Below are 19,481 nucleotides of genomic sequence, written 5' to 3' on the forward strand. Positions count from 1 at the left end.
TTTCATCATCATCATTATCTGAAGGTTTTGCCTTGCCGCTGCAACCATTGATCTCTTTTCTCTGCGATCCTTTTCATCTCTCCATAACCTTGGCATCCTATCATCTCAACTACCTCTTCAATGATCTTCTTCCGTGGTGTCCCTCTGCCTTTCATTCCCATCACCTTGCTTTTGAACAAGTTCTTTAAGAAGTCATTATGCCGGTGAATGTGACCAAAAACTAATGCTTCTCTCCTTTTTATCGTTGTTATTAAATGCCTCTGGGTGTTTATTTCTCTAAGCACTGCTTCATTAGTTTTCTTCTTGTCATCTTCCTGCATAGCCACATTTCCACTGCCTCTAGTCGTTTCACGTTCTCCTTCAAGAGAGTCCATCCTTCACAGCCATATAGCAGTACACTCCAAATGAATGTTTTGATAAACAATTTCTTTTGTTCAGTACCAAATAATGTATAAATTAGGAGCTGCTGCTTCTCCTCAAAGGCTTTCTTACACAGGGAAATCCTTCTTTTTATTTCCACAGTGCATCTGTTATCATCGGTAATAACTGATCCTAAGTAGCAGAACTTGTGCACCTGTTTTATTAAAATATTTCCAATTCTGAGATGTGCCTCTGGCTTCATTTTAGATTTGCTTACAACCATAACATTATTTTTATTTACATTAATATTAAGTTGGAAATCTTTTAAGATGGATGTTAATTTGTTGAGCATGATCTGCATGTTCTTCTCATTGTCAGCCAGAAGTGCAATGTCGTCGGCAAATCTAATACAGTGTACAGTTATTCCATTTACTTTAATGCCAGGTGTTTTTGATTTTAAAATTTTTGTGGCCTCTTCAATGTACAGATTAAATAGAAATGGTGATAAGGAACATCCATATCTTACTGCTTTCCTGATCCTCACCTTGCATACTGTTTCATTACTTTAAATGTTTATTCTTTGATTGATGTAGAGGTTTAGTATTGCTTTTCTGCCTTTCCAATCCATATGAACACCGTTCATCATTCTGAACAGTCTTTTCCACTGAACACATTCTTTATTGTATGATTTTATCCTATATTTGTGTTTTGACAATTCACTTTTGGTATTTAGCTAAATTATTTTTAGTGTAGCAGCTGAAGATGGCCTAATGATGAGTCGAAACATGTACTGATGTTCTTCTCTTATTATATTAGTACTGTAATTGCCAAGTATTGCATTTTTTTAAATATACATTTTTTCATATATATAGGCCTATTGTCAATACGGAACTGGTATGAAATTTGTAACATTATTGAGAAGTCGTGATTCTCCCATAAAGAAGTCTGTTGATAAAGTGGTTACATCACTGGCTACTTTGTGTAATATACAGTATTTACTAAATGCTCAAAATTTTGCATTATAAATTTTAAATTCACGAAGATTTTTTGTTCGTCATTTACATCTTAGAATTAAGTAGCATTCAAATTCGTCATTACAAAGTTTGGATACGCAGCCACTGCTAGGAATGTAGTACTTATTATTCGTGCACAATTCATATCGGAATCCATGTATCGCCGTTCTAGTCACCACACCTCGTAATTTATGGTTTTCTTATTTCCATTATGTATACATTATTGCTTCGGTTGTATAAAAATCTTCCCATATTTTATTTTCTCCTCATACCAGTTCCATACATCAGTCTTCACAGCAAGCGTCTTTGGTAACTAGTGTTTCAAAGTTAGACCTTCCAATAACAAAGTATTTTCCCCAATAATATAAGTCAAGCGGGATGGCGTGTATTTTGACAAAATCTTAGTTATTTTCAAGAATATGGCTTTAAGAGCTTCAGTATTTTTCAATTTTTTAGAGTGAGATGTCCGCAGATTATTTCACTTCCGTACGTTAGCATGGGTAATATTTTTGCATCAAACAACTTCAGAACAGATTCCAGTGGGGGAAGTTGAATATTTTTAATGTTAATTGTTTTAACTGACCCTATTAGCCTTTTCCTGAGGTGCACTGAGAACGAGTTTGCTGTCATACGTACTGTAATTTCCAAATACCTGTATATTTTTTTTTGAGTGGTAACCTACACCGAATATTTGTTAAGTCAAGGCTTTTTATAACGTTCACTGACAAAATGCTTCCCGAGAGTCAAAGTCAGATCTTGTACCTCCTAGTATAATTGCCGATTGAACGGGTAAAATTTATTACTGTGTAATACTCTCATGAAAGATGACGGACTGATATTATTTTGTTATACAAGTGCCTTTGTACCAATATGAGGGCCATTCCGGACAGCTTTTAAAGCAACTCCTTTATTATGACCAGACATTATGAGTCATCTTTAGTAGAAGGTAAAACTCCACATGCCACAGTTGCATATAAACATACTGGCAGCTAGCTTTCTTTTCTTAGGCGTTGGGACTGTAATGACTTCTGCCATGTCTCTCCATGAATGAGTATCAATCAACATACTCGTCACTGAAATACATTGCGATTGTTGAACAGAAATAACAATTATTTCGTTCGCTTTTACTAGGTGAGTGTATAAACAAGCTTTTTGTGGTGACCCACTTTTCACATGTATAGAATTTAGACAGAATGGATGTTTAAATTATTTGTAGTATTGCGTTTTGCGTTTCAAACGAGAGGCCCTGCCATACATACGTAAAATGAAGCAGTGAATATCTTCAAAAATGTCTGCATGGAGAAGGATTCGAACTGCGGTTACATTTCCCGGCATCAAAGACAACTAGTACATTATCATCCATGATGACATGTTTCCTAATCTCAGGAAGTGCCCTACTAATACGTGTTCCTTCCACAATAACAGTTGATTCTCAAGCCGTAGCTCCGATTCATCTTTCATAGCGTTCAATTAGCATTCTACGACAAAAAATCACTTATCACAACCTATCAACTTGTTAGTACTAAACAGTACATGCATTATAAGAATACGCACTTCACGAGATGTTTGTAGAATTGTCCTTTCGTCTTGGTGCGACGATTCCATGTGTTCTAATTTCGAGTGCAATAATGCTTCTTTTCACGTCGATGATGTCTTTCTACCACAGCTTTTTTGACGTTAAGGACTAACAATGTTAATTGAGATACATATTGAGGGCTGGAAGACCACATGGTATATTCCAATCTGTAATGCTATGCATAAATAGGTTAGAGTAGTGCAGATAGATACTGATACTTACGGCACTTGGCTATTTCGACATCAATGCTACAGAAGACGGGATGTGTCAGTGGTCAAGGTCACGGGTCCCCTGCTACCAACAAAGGTTTGAATTACAACAGAAATGTTGGTTGGATTTCTCACCTGAAAACATTATTTGATGTCAGGAAGGGCATTCAGACATAGAAGGCACGTAAGAAACTCAAATAAGCCAGAGTGACCCCAACAACCTCCATATAGATCGAAAAATGAGAAGAAAGTTAAGACGAACCATGAAAGAAAATTTCTTTAATATTGTGACTACAATTTACACCTTTCGTGTTCCAACTCACGGACAGTTCTTCAGTTTTGCAACCACCAATAACTAAAAAAGAGTTGTGGATCATCATTTTCAAGACATTACAGACTCAAACACTGCCAAGTCCGAAGTCCATTATTAAATTATGCTAGGATTACAGTTTACTGCTTTCAAGATCAACTGCTGGATTGGGTGGACCTAGTGATCTGAGCACAAACAAGCCCATAATTTATATTACACTGAACAAAATGTTTGAACATCTAGCATTAGGTTTCCAACTATCAGAGCCGTATTTCTAGTTCTTAGCATAACGTAAAATTATAGGGATTTTTGTTAAAAGGAATGAACCTGTGACCAAGAAATTACATTTTTAAAATAGAGTTTCAATAGTTTTGAAGAGTACCTTTCGTATTTTGAAATATACTAGCATTTGTACCGGTTCTTCGCACAGGAATTTGCAATGGAAAACGCGAAAACATGTTTCCTTCGTGGATTTATGCGAAGTAACAAGGCTCTATTCACACGTTTAATACGGCATGTTAAACTGAATATTTTCCTCCGAAAACATGTGGCAGTAACGTGAAGTACGATAAAGCTGAAGAAAGTCGAGAAAGAATGAGGGCGATTTCCGAATTTACTGAATGGTACAGTTTCTGGTCCAAAGTTGTGCGAAATCCTCCCTGCTTCTCAGCTTTCTTATTTTATCTCTCACCACTGGCGAGGCGCTCTGACGTTGTTGATACATCCCTTATTATCTGTCCTATCCAAAAAAGAGTAAAATGGCTCTTTAGTTCTTCCCGTTAACCCACCTTTAAGTGGCGTGCACCAAGTCTCCCACGGGACTAGGCCGAAAACTCCAATATTTCGTAATCATTTCCGTTATTATCCGCCGTACGATAAATATCTACATAACATAACATAACATAACATAACATAACATAACATAACATAACATAACATAACATAACATAACATAACATAACATAACATAACATAACATAACATAACATAACATAACATAACATAACATAACATAACATAACATAACATAACATAACATAACATAACATAACATAACATAACATAACATAACATAACATAACATAACATAACATACCGTAACATAACATAACATAACATAACATAACATAACATAACATAACATAACATAACATAACATAACATAACATAACATAACATAACATAACATAACATAACATAACATAACATAACATAACATAACATAACATAACATAACATAACATAACATAACATAACATAACATAACATAACATAACATAACATAACATAACATAACATAACATAACATAACATAACATAACATAACATAACATAACATAACATAACATAACATAACATAACATAACATAACATAACATAACATAACATAACATAACATAACATAACATAACATAACATAACATAACATAACATAACATAACATAACATAACATAACATAACATAACATAACATAACATAACATAACATAACATAACATAACATAACATAACATAACATAACATAACATAACATAACATAACATAACATAACATAACATAACATAACATAACATAACATAACATAACATAACATAACATAACATAACATAACATAACATAAAACTAATGTTAACGATATAAATATTAACTCCATGTGGTCCTTGACGTCATATGCATCTGATAACACAATCCTGAATGAGTAAATTCCAAATACATAGGTTGGTTGAAACACGTCCAGCCGTTTTCCACATTAAGGACCACATACAGATAGATAACCAGGCAGACAGACTGACTGACACCAAAAGGAAGAATTCGACACCATCCTCAGTGTTCAGTTACATTACGTGGGATTAATATTGCAGCCGAATGAAATATTATGCATCCTCTGATTTTCTCCCGTTATGGACACTTTAAATAACTATTAATCACTTTCCTCAAAATAATGCAGGTTTCAAAAAGTACTGTCGTCTGGATCTATCTATCTTTTATCTTCTATCTTCTGGAACGTGGATGTTCTATCTGAGATTTAGGTGATGAATTGCATAATGCAGCTGGTAGGGAAGTTGTCCTAGTTCTCGCACGACTATTTTAACAACAGTCTCAATATCTCTGTTTAGCGGACACTTTTTCCAATCCGTTCTTCCTAATAAATTTAGTTCATAGAACTGTTGTCCCTAAAAAATGGAGATTCCCGTGTACAAATTTGCAAACACGCTTTTCCCTAATTCAGTAACATGTCATATCATTTCCAATAGCTCTTAAGTACTCTTTATATTCAGATTGATGTTTTCACGGCCGGTAATTGTAGACATGATGATTTGTCGTGTCAACGAAACGAAGTGAATTTCTTTACGTTTTGCGGAGAAATTTTCGACGAATCTTCAGAAGAAAATCTCGTATGTTCACGAGCAAGACGTTTCTCATCATAAAGTTTTATGCTTTATCGTTGGTCTATAGTAAGCTTCCATTTGTCACTCGATGCCTCACTGTGCCCAAGTATTTCCAGCTCCAATTTACTTCGCACGCACATTCGATGGAACAAGGAACATCTTAATTCACTCAGCCTCGTGAGACCAACTGAAAATCTGTGATACGAGATGCAGCGGCACGGCCAAGAAAGCCTAGTAGTATGGCTGGGATGTAACCACACTGACCACGTGGCGCTTCAAAACCTTGAGGCCATCTCGCTGGGAAGCAACTGTCTTGGAAAGCCAGCGTGCCTTGGGTTGTATTTCTTATTATTCATGACTAAACTACTTCGTTGAATACGTGTAACAGATATTCGGCTAGCAAGTTTTAAACTGTAATTATCATCATCTGGCATGTTATACTCCTATGCAATCAGGCCTCATTATCCTATTTCTCCAGGCTATTCTATCCTGTTTCATACCATAACACTATGACTTCTGTTACATTATTCGACTTCAGATCGTTTCTGATCGTCACCATCGACGTAGGTCGGGGCCACTCATTTGCCGAAACGTTTTGTGATGTGGTTCGGGGAATGAAGCATATCTTGCGCCTCCCTTTCTGTAACAGTTTTTGCCACCGATGTCCACCTTCTTGAAGTTTATTTAATTGGCATCACATTAAAATCCCACGCACATGGTCAATTTTTAACGTACTGTTTCTTAGTTACACATCCATCCCTGCTCAGCATGTATCTTGTGTGCTTGTTGCTCCATCAGCAGCCAGTATTCGAGCATTATGTCACTACGCATCAAATGACTGGAAATAATAATTATGTTCATTGAATCCAGACAGTGGTTTATGGACTGATGTAAGTGCAGAGGTTACATACACCTTTATTTTGTAGGAAAGCACTGGTATTACTTACACACCCGTCCTCGCTACAGCATTTCTAATCAGTATACATATTAAGTAATTTAATACAAGAGTTTCAGCAGTTACAATTACTACAGTGTATTACAAAAATATTACACAGTGTATCCCCTGTAGCTTTATGTACCTTCGGTATTAATGGTATACCACATTGCTGATAAATATAGTAATGCTACTATGAAAATATAATATATAATGTTGTTGAATATGTTCTGTCCTTAGCTTTATTTCTCTACACTTATTGTTTCACTTTTCACTTTACTTTTGGTTGGTTGTGTGGGTTGAATGAGTAGTTCGCTTCCTCAGCCAAAGGTAGTTGTAGAGAACACTAGAGGATGGACTTACGAATCAACTGAATCAATATCCTTTTGTGACATGTCAGAACATGTGCACTGGCTTGCGACAGACCTAACCAGTGGCTGGTATAAAGGATGGTACATTGGATTAATGAATGAGAGGAGACTCAACAAATCCTTCTTTTTTTCAGTATTTTGGCGGAGTCCGCCATTTCATTATAATACCTTGTGAGGAGCAAGTTAAGATGGCTTCGGCCATGAGTGACCTCACTGATTTAGGGTCCCCCCCACTCACCGCGCGATGAGCCAATCAGGAACGAACAAGTCGCTCAAGGCCAGCCCTCTCTGCCTCCACTCTGTTGTCTCACAGGAGACCTCCGAGGGTGGAAGAAAGATAAACATACATCATTCGGAATGCAGAGGAATTTAGGGGCTTCTTTTTTCGCGAAGCATCTGGAAGGGCATGCCCCCCTATTTAAAGTGGGATGGACGAGCTCAAGTAGTTAATTTCCAAGTGAGGTTCAGCCTGAATTGACGAGTCAGCGAGCGTTCGTTCTGTTCTGCCACCGAAGAATTGAGTCTCACGTGTCCAACTGCTGTGAGTGAACCTGTGTGTCTTTTGTGCAGTGTGAGAAAAGTCGATAAGGGACAGTGAACGAAGTCTGTCTGCTGTGAGTGTACTGACAGTTGACGACATACAGGATTCTGAGGTTGTGATGTGCGAGCTGGAAGCTACGTGGCTGTTAGCGTACAGCGAGAAAACTGTGGAACTGACTTGGACTGTAAGTAGCAGTAGGGGAAAACTGTAACGGGTTTATGTTAGTTTTTTAGTGATAGAGTGGACAACCGGTGTGACTGAAACAGCGAGAGTAGAAAGAGCGCTAACTTGTGTGTGCTTAGTGTGTAAGAATTACTAGCAATTAATAAATCTCAATTATAGAGCTTAACGCTACCAGTTGTGTCTATTTTTCCACCCGCCGTCATGTTGCGGTGTGTATAGGGACAGGTCCATCATAAATCTATGGAACAGAGCGAAAAATACTTGGGATACAGATTTGGCGGCCCCCTTATCTCGTCGCAAATCAAGTATACGAAATGTTACTTCCACTATTAGGGAATATTTGAACTTCATGACTCAAAATGTAGAAGTGAATATAATCCAGCACATTTTCAACCAGTTCACTTTCCCACCTCTGCCATCGACATACCGTCTTAGCAATACATTTTGCAGCAAATGAGACAATGAAAGGAAATCGGCCTTTTGCATACAGCAAATATTAAGTAGATGCTGACACGGGAGTTTGGTACCCGTCTCTGGGAATTTGAATCTGTACGTCTGCTTCGCCTTTCTCACGCTCGGTATGCGCATGGTCGGTACAACATTCGAATGTGGCATGGCACAAGGAATTTTTGATAAACAACTACTAAGGTTGAATGTTCCAGGACTGCAGCCATTAATTTTACGGTAGCAGCAACGTTTCTATGATGACCGTCATATTATACTTCTTAATATAGCATCAGCACTTTGCTATGTCACCTTTTCTCACACAATTTTAAACTGTATTCAAATGAAGAGTCAAAGTATGACAAATCATGCAAGTCAGAGTTTGTCATTCACTGTAGTGAGAGTACAGACATACCACCGACTCCCAAGCCCATTACCTTTAGAAAGACTTGCAATGGACATGTCATCTTTTGCCATATTATAGATATTATTATTGTTTCTTTCACACATTATGCATAACTCAGAAAACGTCATTTTCAGACATGTCACCATCTGCCTTTGACCTGCATAATTCACCATCATCGTATTATTTATATATATTTTTTAAATAAATAATTCCAATTAAGCCCACTCACAAGTCAAGTTAAAGGAAATATATTCATAATCCCTCAGTAATATTGAATTTATTGCGGGGTTTAAAACAAGTTTGCAGAATAACAGTTCACGGCGATGCGTCGCGTCAGGCAGTGTTTGCTGATTGTATTGGTTAACAGTGGTATTGGAAAAATAAAGGAAGTAAATAAAACGTATGTGGACACTGTATGTAACTGTTTGAATTTACTTTCGCGGTTCAGTAAAACACGAATGTGTTACTTCCCCTTATTTGAAAATTGGCCATCAATAGTGAGTGTACATTGTATAAAATAATTAATATGTTACCATTTATGCGGGCAATTTCTCGGCTCCGGGCTCGTGTTGGTTAAATTTTTGATTTAATAATCACAAAATAAATGTCCAACAATAAAAAAGTGCCGTTATCCTTGTCTTGTGTCGTACCGACCGAGTTAGTTAGACGGTCTGGGTTATGTAGCTGAGAGTATGCATTCGGGAGATGGTGGGTTCGAACCCCACTGTCGACAGCCCTGAAGATGGTTTTCTGTTGTTTCCCATTTTCACACCAGGCGAACGATGGGATTGTGCTTTAATTAAGTCTATGTTTACTTCCTTCCCAGTCCTAGCCCTTTCCTATCCCATCGTCGCCGAACACCTAGCGGAGTTAGCGTGACGTTAAAACACACTAGGGTGTGTTACACAATATTTTCTGGTATCAACAAAATAGGTTTGTTTGTATACTGCCTGTTCGTAGTTATGTATGTTGAGTACTGAGCCCGAAGCTTGTTAGATCCTCAACAGCTCCGCCATCAGATGTCATAAATGGCCTAGGCGTCACTCAAGAGACACTCTAGGAAAGTGAGGAATTATCTAGCTTCCCGTTGCTACCTCATCAAGCCAGACAGACCGCCAAGCCCACTGAAAAGCACGCAAAAACTGATCCTGTGAGTGACATTGTCCCACAATTCATAACAGGAACTTGTTGTATAAGGAATGCCATTACTAACATTGCTTATACCTCAGTCCCTGTCATATCGTCAAAGCCAAGGATAAGACTGAAACATGGCGACGAATATAACAAATTTGATCTATCCCATACCAGAAGACGAAGTTCACTGTAAGCAACAGATCTCACCAGCGAAGTCGTTTGCTATTATCGTAAAATATTACTCAGTATGGGCTGGTAAAATCATATCTTTCACAGTCGGTGCTGGTGATGAAAGTTGAACATTCGATAAGAGAACCGATCGATCATTTACATAAGGTACCGGTAACAGGTAGGCTGAAGACATCAAACTATGGTAAATATTCATTTGTTAACCGGGAAACTGATAATTAGAATGCACTACAAATAGCAGTGTTAGAGTCTCTTCCAAAACTAGAGTATACTTGAACATAAGACTCCCATAATCAGTGAATTCTGCGCTAACATCTGTGTCATGATGTTGTATTTACAATGTTAAACTAGTGGCAAGTCACTGTACCGCTAAATCTACTCTAAATCGCACTGTGAAGGTATTGGACATATGGAATTTAACCGAATTTGTGTACGATTGCATCGTAATTGTTATACAGCAGAAAGTGGATTATCCAGAGCTTAGTTTTCCGGGACCTCAATTATTCGAAAGTAAATCGCCCTACTTTTTTACTAATTCAATAGATTCTTAAAATGTTTTATATATTGTACTGTATGTTTATTTCATTAGTCTTCATGTACATCTATGTTAAATTTTTAAAACGCTGAATTCGTAAGTGTTCATAAAGTTTATGTAATGTACAGTTTTATTGAATACTTATGTTATTAAATTAAAATTCTCAATTATATTATCCCGATATTTATTTATATGGATGAATCTAGTACCAATTAGTCCGTATAATTGAGTTCGTACTGTACTACCCTACCTGTAATGAAATATCTTACAGTAGCGTGCAAATTAATCCTAACGCAGTCATTTCTATGACAGTTTTTCACTAATGATGGCAAAAACGTGCGTTCGCACCAAGTACTGTGTCCTGCTCCATAGCTAAATGATTAGCGTGCTGTGTTTTGGTCACAGGGGTCCCGGGTTCGATTCCCGGCAGGGTCGGGGATTTTGACCATCATTGGTTAATTTCGCCGGCACGGGGGCTGGGTGTATGTGTTATCTTCACCATCCTTTCATCCTAATCACGACGCGCAGGTCGCCTACGGGAGTCAAATCGAAAGACCTGCACCTGGTGAGCCGGACATGTCCTCGGACACTCCCGGCACTAAAAGCCATACGCCATTTACTTTACCAAGTACTATTCCCATTTACAATCTAATTGCATTGTAAGTGTCTGGCGGCATTATTGTTAATCTTACTGGGCATTGCTGGGTGATATATATTACGCAGTAACTAGTTAAATGTCTCCGGATAAGGTCGTATACATTTTTCAGTACTGTGTCGTGTTATTGGACTGCAAATTGATAATGATTAACTCCCCGCAAAAACGTTAAATAATTGTGATATTAGATGATCAAATCTCGATGATTTGTAATATATGAAGCAATCTATTTTGCGTTTAGACTCAATTAATTTATAATTGTGAGGTTCTTAGGTCTTCCAAAACTAATTTTGATTAATATATTTAACTAGGTGAAAGAGAAAACATATTGCATAAGTTGTTTCCATTTCAGGTGTAATACCGTTACCATATGTTTCCTCTTTCAGGTAATTTATAAACTTATTTACTGTATGGTAGTTTCGGAGCCTCCGTGGCTCAGGCGGCAGCGCGCTGGCCTCTCACCGGTCACTCCATGTGAGATTTGTGCTGGACAAAGCGGAAGCGGGACAGGTTTTTCTCCGTGTACTCCGGTTTTTCCTTCCATCTTTCCTTCCAGCAACAATGTACATTAACATTTCATCTGTCAGTCATTTATCATTGCCTCAAAAGAGTGCGACAGGCTTCGGCAGCCGGCATATTTCCTATCCTCGCCGCTAGATGGGGCTTCATTCATTCCATTCCTGACCCGGTCGAATGACTGGAAACAGGCTGTGCATTTTCAGTTTTTCATTCATGTTAGTTTCGGAAGACCGAAGAGTCAAACAGTTATAAAATATTTCAATGAGACGAAGACAAGTGGCTTCACAATGTGGTATTGGTATGGCTCAAGTAAATTCCCCCGAACCATAGGGTCCTTTCAATAGCTGAAGGAAGCTGTGTTAGGAAAGGCAAGACTACAAGAAAAGAAGACTATTTACTTATTAAAGACAATAAAATAAACTCCAGGCTCTCAGCTGTTGACTTAATTAGGGATTTAAGGCAGAGTGGGCGAAATGTTCCCGTTACAGCAGTTCGCTCAGACAGTTGAAGGCAAGGAGAAGAGTGCGCTTACCAACAAAGAAGTAACTTCAGACGGACGCTTTACCTACAAGGGCCCAGGACCTTTAGTTCCCGTTAAGGGTATGAATTTTCAAAATATCTTTTACGACGTACCGACACAGATAGGTGGCGATGGGATAGGAAAGGCCTAGGAGTAGGAAAGAAGCGCCGTGGCCTAAATTAAGGTATATCCCTAGCATTTTCCAGGTGTAAAAATGGGAAGCGACGGAATACCATCATCAAGGTGGCCGACAGTGGGGTTCGAACCCACTACCTTCTGGATGCAAGCTCGCAGCCCCGGGCCCCTAATCGCACGGCCAACTCGCCCGGTTAAGGGTATGATGAACAGTGACTAGTACATAAAACGAGGGTAGTGCCTGTGTTACAAAAATCTCTCCGTATTGTGAAAGTACTCTTTAAGATCTTGCATCATGCCACACATCCAATAAGATCACTAAATTGCGACAAAAAACATTGAAGTGTTTCCTTGGCCTAGAAACTTATCTGATATCATCATCATCATCATCATCTGTTTACCCTCCAGGTTCGGTTTTTCCCTCGGACTGAGCGAGGGATCCCACCTCTACCGCCTCAAGGGCAGTGTCCTGGAGCTTCAGACTTTCGGTCGGGGGATACAACTGGGGAGTATGACCAGTACCTCGCCCAGGCGGCCTCACCTGCTATGCTGAACAGGGGCCTTGTGGAGGGATGGGGAGATTGGAAGGGATAGGCAAGGAAGAGGGAAGGAAGCGGCCGTGGCCTTAAGTTAGGTACCATCCCGGCATTCGCCTGGAGGAGAAGTGGGAAACCACGGAAAACCACTTCGAGGATGGCTGAGGTGGGAATCGAACCCACCTCTACTCACTTGACCTCCCGAGGCTGAGTGGACCCCGTTCCAGCCCTCGTACCACTTTTCAAATTTCGTGGCAGAGCCGGGAATCGAACCCGGACCTCCGGGGGTGGCAGCTAATCACGCTAACCACTACACCACAGAGGCGGACATCTGATATCAACTCCATCGAAAATGTATGGATCATTTATAAAAAATAGAATGAAAAACTGAATAGATGAACGAAAGCAAAGACGAGGTGCGGTTTCACAATGAAGTAATCGAGAATATTTGCGAAAATACAGTGGAATCCATGACAAAATCTGTGGATGCTGGTTTGAAGAACAAATGAGGTGATGGTTGTGGTGATTAAAGCTTTATTAGAAAGAATAGCTGGGCAACCACCTTCTCTTAACACTAATCAGAGGAAAAACTGGAAGAAGTCCGAGACTTCCAAAAAAGAAGATATCGGTCAAAGAAAGACAAAGAACCACGAATGGCGTGAAAATGAAAAAACTGCCTAGGCCTCAAAAATCTAACAGCGTCGGGGTTTAAAAGAGCAAGAGTTGACCAAGGGAGGTCGGATAGGATAGATGAAAGTGAGGGGCCTGGCACAAGTAAGTATAAACAATGCCAGGACTCAACAAGGGTCCCCGTGGTCACAACCCTACGCTCCCAAGGTAATGGCCTTAGGGCCGCTTTGGTCGCTTCCAAAGCCTAGGAGATACTATAAAATATTCAGGTATGACTTTTTGTAATTGCAGAACTGATTTTTCAGTAGATTTTACGACTTTTCTTATGATAACACTTTTCTGTAATCTTGTTCGGATTAATTTGCGCATTACTGTAACTTGTAATTTGTAAATTTTAAGAGAATTCCTGAACGACCGAGTAGTAATTATGTTATGGTACCTGTAAGGGAATATTTTTGCTATATTCTGTAAATTTTCTTTGGATTTCTGTCTAATTGCTTGTAATTATTGTGCTTCGCTACTCCCCGGGTCATTTCAAATTTTCACGTTTTTTGTTTCTTCTTTTAATGTATTTCGTATTTATTTTTATTCTTAAAATTCATTGTACCAGTGGAGTAGCCGTGTTGAAATATTGTATCCTGTGGCATCTGCGAAATCAAACAGCATTTGTTGTCATCACCATTTGCATGGGTAGATTTTATGTTGTTCTTTTGAGGAGGAGCAGAAAGGAACTTACTACCTACCGCAAGTAAACTAGAGACCCTCGACTTAATTGGGGCAATGAGTAGGTTGCCAAAGTCCAGGATTGGAAAAGGCACTTGGTTATTTAATTTTATTATTTATTGTTAATTTAGTTAAATATTTCAATTTAATTTCCTTTCCCTACTGCTATAAGCACATATTGCAGATAGGATTTATTTATTTATCGTATGGCATACATGAACATTATTTATAATTCTACAAAAATATTACAAATGTATTGAAGTGCCTGAGGTGTCCTCAGGAAGAAGTCTTTTAATTCACCACTGTAAGATGTTTGTGGGCATTCTTGAACGAAGTGCCTGACAATCTGTCTTACAGAACCACACTCGCAACATGGTGGAGGTCTTTTCCTTCACTTGTACAGGAGATCGTCACATACACCGTGGTTGGTCCGAATTCTTTTTAATTTCGACCAGATCTTTCTAGGTTGGGGTGAAGTGTTTACTGTGATTAGCTGCCAAACTCTGGAGGTTCGAGTCCATTCCCGGCTCTGCCACGAAATTTGAAAATTAGTACGAGTGCTGGAACGGGGTCCACTCAGCCTCTGGAGATCAATTGAGTAGAGGGGCTTCGATTCTCACCTCAGTCATCCTCGAAGTGGTTTTCTTTGGATTCCCAATTCTTCTCCAGGCAAATGCCAGGATGGTAGCCTACCTAACTTAACGCCACTGCCCTTCCTTCCCTCTTCTTTCTCTATCCCTTCCAATCTTCCCATGCCTCCACAAAGCCCCTGTTCAGCACAGCAGGTGAGGCCGCCTAGCGGGGTACTGGTCTCCTCCCCAACTGTACCTCGACCCAAAGTCTCACGCTCCAGTACAGCGTCCTTGAGGCGGTAGAGGTGGGATCTCTCACTGAGTCCGAGGGAAAAACCAACCCTGGAGGGTACACGTATTAAGAAAGAAAGAAAGAAAGAAAGAAAGAAAGAAAGAAAAAAGGATATTGAAATATACAGGGGTCCGATACGGCGGTGTATGGTTGGAAATATTCATGGTGTAACGGTTCAAATCCCGTTACAAGATGATATCTGTATTTTTATTATTATTTTATCTGTATTATTATTATTATTATTATTATTATTATTATTATTATTATTATTATTATTATTATTATTATGTCAGTATTATTATTATTTTATCTGTGATATTGTTACTATTATTGTAATTATCAGTCTTATTCAATTCAGTTTTGTAATGCTTGTTGCTTGCAGTATTGTACTTAGATGTATACATATATACGTATGTGTAGAATAGCATTCAATACATGTACAGTGAGAATTGTTATACATCAGATGGTGGATATGGCATCGTTACATTGTGCAATATTGCTGGCGATTCTGCCAAGTTATTGCTACGTCATGGCTACGTCATCGTATTTATTTAGCAATGCGCTCAGAGAGTCGGCCGCCCCAGGGGATTTCACCATTACATGCAACGGTTTGAGGCGTTGTGGGAGTATGTCATTGTTATTTCTGGAGATTGCATAGGTGTGTCAACCAATGGTTATAAATACGAGGACCAGCGCCTTATAGCGTCAGTCTACGGGAAGTAGAGGCCTCAGTCGGTCATGAGTCATTAGTTAAACGGAAGCAGTACAGTGAAGAAGTCTACGGGAAGGAGAGGCCTCAGTCGGTCATGAGTCATTAGTTAAACGGAAGCAGTACAGTGAAGAAGTCTACGGGAAGGAGAGGCCTCAGTCGGTCATAAGTCATTATTTAAACGGAAGCTGAACAGTGAAGTAGTCTACTAGATGAAGAGGCCTCAGTCGGTCAGTCAACGAGTGTGAACGAGAGATGGAGAAGACTCAGTGAGCCATTAATCATTGGTCATTGAGAGAGTGAGGCCAAAGGTTGGTCGGTCACTTAGTTGAAGACACGGACGCAAGGGCTTACCATGGAGTCAGAGAGGGCAACCCTAGACCTGCCATGAGGTAATACCATATTGACTTACAAAGAAGTCAGAAGATATGGAGAAGAAGCAGTCACAAGGATGTATCACCAAGTTAGGCGTGCCACATCTACAGTAAACACCAGATCAAAGGATTACGTCGTAATTACACTCAAAGTGTTGAAGGTACAGTCAAGTGAATCAGTGAGGGAAATATTTCTGTTAATATATTGTTAAATGTCCGGTCAAGAAGAATTCAAATTCATGCCTAGTTTCTTTCAGTTGCAATGTCATAATTTCATATTCTCATCTGTTTTATCGCAACAAGACTCACTATTTTTTATATATTATTTAAAGAATATATTTTGTTCTATCAAACGAATTCATAGTTTTATTTTAATGACAGTAAAATATCTTAACCTCAAAATTAATGGGGAAACCAAACGCCAATCTCCTTTTCCCAGAACTTATATGGTATGTTGTCAAAAGTATGCTTATAACCCCACACCCTGTTAGTTTTTAGTATTAAAAATATTACAAAGTGTCGACGCAACGTGGTGCACGAATAAATTCAGAATTTGTTCTGAATGACAGCATATCATAGGTTCATTCTGGGAAGAGTATGCGCATTTAACCCAACGGAAATTATTACCGGTAAATGTCAGGAGTGTAATTTTTGATATACATTTGTATTTTGGGTATATGTCAAGGGATTTGAAGAGGGAAATTAATTTGAGATCGCGTACTATCACTAGTGAACCAAAGATGGACAAGGAAGACAATAACAAGTCATGTGACGACGAGGTCATTGCTTCTGCGGACATCCAAGGTGAAATTCAGAGTAGGGAGCAGGTGAATACGATGGAAGCTTCTGAGGTAATTCAGAAAAGTGCAGAATTTGGGAAACGCACTGAAACCCAAAAGGAAATCGCGGGGGGAATGAGCCAGGATCTTTTTAATTTGCTGATGGCCAAAATGGACGAGTTCGAGGAAGTAATGAATAGGAGTTTTGAAAAGTGGGAGAAAACGATTGATACTAGTAATGAAAATAATAATAAACAGATGGAAGAAGTGATTGGTACCTGTAGCAAAACGGAAGAACAGATTGATAATAGTAGTGAAAATAATAATAATAAAGAAATGGAACAAATAATTAGTATTAACGAAAATAGTAAGGAAGAGATGAAAGAATTACTTAGTAGTAGTGAAAATAATAAGAAAGAGATGAAAGAATTAATTAGTAGTAATGAAAATAATAATAATAATAATAATAATAATAATAATAATAATAATAATAATAATAATAATAATAATAATAATAATAATAATAATAATAATAATAATAAAGAGATGGAAGAAATAAGTAACTCTCTATGTAGAAAACTGGATAAAATGATTAGTAGGAATAACGAAAGTATTCGTAAAATGGATCAAATAATTAGTAGTAATAATGAAATCTGTAAGAGACAAATTGACATATATACATACATTATCATTATAGACTGTTATGCCTTTCAGCGTTCAGTCTGCAAGCCTCTGAGAATTTACTAAACGTCGCCACAATCCTCGATTTGCAACTAGTGTTGTGGCCTTATTTAGTTCTATATCTCTTATCTTTAAATCGTTAGAAACCGAGTCTAACCATCCTCGTCTTGGTCTCCCTCTACTTCTCTTACCCTCCATAACAGAGTCCATTATTCTCCTAGGTAACCTATCCTCCTCCATTCGCCTCACATGACCCCACCATCGAAGCCGGTTTATGCGTACAACTTCATCCATCGAGTTCATTCCTAAATTAGCCTTTATCTCCTCATTCCGAGTACCCTCCTGCCATTGTTCTCACCTGTTTGTACCGGCAATCATTCTCGCTACTTTCATGTTTGTTACTTCTAACTTATGAATAAGATATCCAGAGTCCACCCAGCTTTCGCTCCCGTAAAGCAAAGTTGGTCTGAAAACAGACCGATGTAAAGATAGTTTCGTCTGGGAGCTGACTTCCTTCTTACAGAATACTGCTGATCGCAACTGCGAGCTCACTGCATTAGCTTTACTACACCTTGATTCAAAGAGACAAATTGATACCAGAAATAAAAAAAATAGAAGAAATAATTGATAGTAGGAACAGTGCAATCATTAGTAATATAGATACTAAGATATTAGAGATAAATGATCAAACATCTAAGTTAGAAGATAAGTTAGAAAGTAAGTCAAATGAAGAGTGCGTAGAAATGGGAAGCAAAATGAAGTCGAGTAGGAGCGATCTTCATACTCAAATTGAGCGTGTTAAAGGAACTTGTACAGAGAATATCGTAGAATTAAGTGATAAAAGTTCTAGTAATCGGGAAGAAATTCATGAGGTAGTCGAGAAAATATTGGACAAGATTTACAATGCAGTTGGGGAAGATACGAGGGAACAGATTAGTAGAAATGAACAAATTGAAAACAAACTTGTGGAGGTCATTGAACTGCGGAACGAACAGGAAACGCTATCACAGCAGGTGAGAGAGAGAGGGGATGACTTGCAGGAAGAAGTGAGAATAGAGGAAGAGAAGGCTGAGAGAGAAGCGGAAGAAGAAATTTTGAGTTACCAGGAAGTGATACGTCAGGAAGGTACAGGTGAGACGGCAGGAGAAGTGATAGTGGCGAGTGTTTTGTTCAGTAGGGATCGTGATTTAACCAAGTTTTCTGGAAAACAGTTTAATCCTACAGAATTTGTAAAAGTAGTTGAGAAAAGATTTGCAAGTAAGTTGAGGAATAATATTATTGAATGGGAATACGTACTGGAAATCTTGTCGAATGGTTTTATTGGTGAAAGTAAAATATGGTTTCGAGTTTACTGGAATAATATGTCAGAGTTAGGAGAATTTAAAAAAAATCATTGATAGGCTTTGGGAGGAATGTGTGCAAGGGCGCGCGCGAGAGAGAGAGAGCGCATGATGGCTGGGGAAAGTAGTATAGTAGAGAGGGGGGGGGGAAATGTTAGTCGTGTATCAGAGTAGTAGTAATCCTGATGAGCAGAGGATTAAGAGTTGTGTCGATGGTGATAGGGGTCAGATGAGTAACCAGAGAGAATCGGAAGATGGGAGGCGTACGGATTTGAGTTATGAGAGAGCCTATGATAGTCTGAATATGAATGTTATCGAGGTGTCGTTATCGAGCCAGAGTATTTCAGATTCACAGGGAATCGGGTAAGTTAAGTGGACAGGCCGAAGGTAGAAGATGAATAGGTATGTAGTATAAGTAGTT

The sequence above is a fragment of the Anabrus simplex genome, chromosome 1 (genome assembly GCF_040414725.1).
Source record: "Anabrus simplex isolate iqAnaSimp1 chromosome 1, ASM4041472v1, whole genome shotgun sequence".
Classification (NCBI taxonomy): Eukaryota; Metazoa; Arthropoda; class Insecta; order Orthoptera; family Tettigoniidae; genus Anabrus; species Anabrus simplex.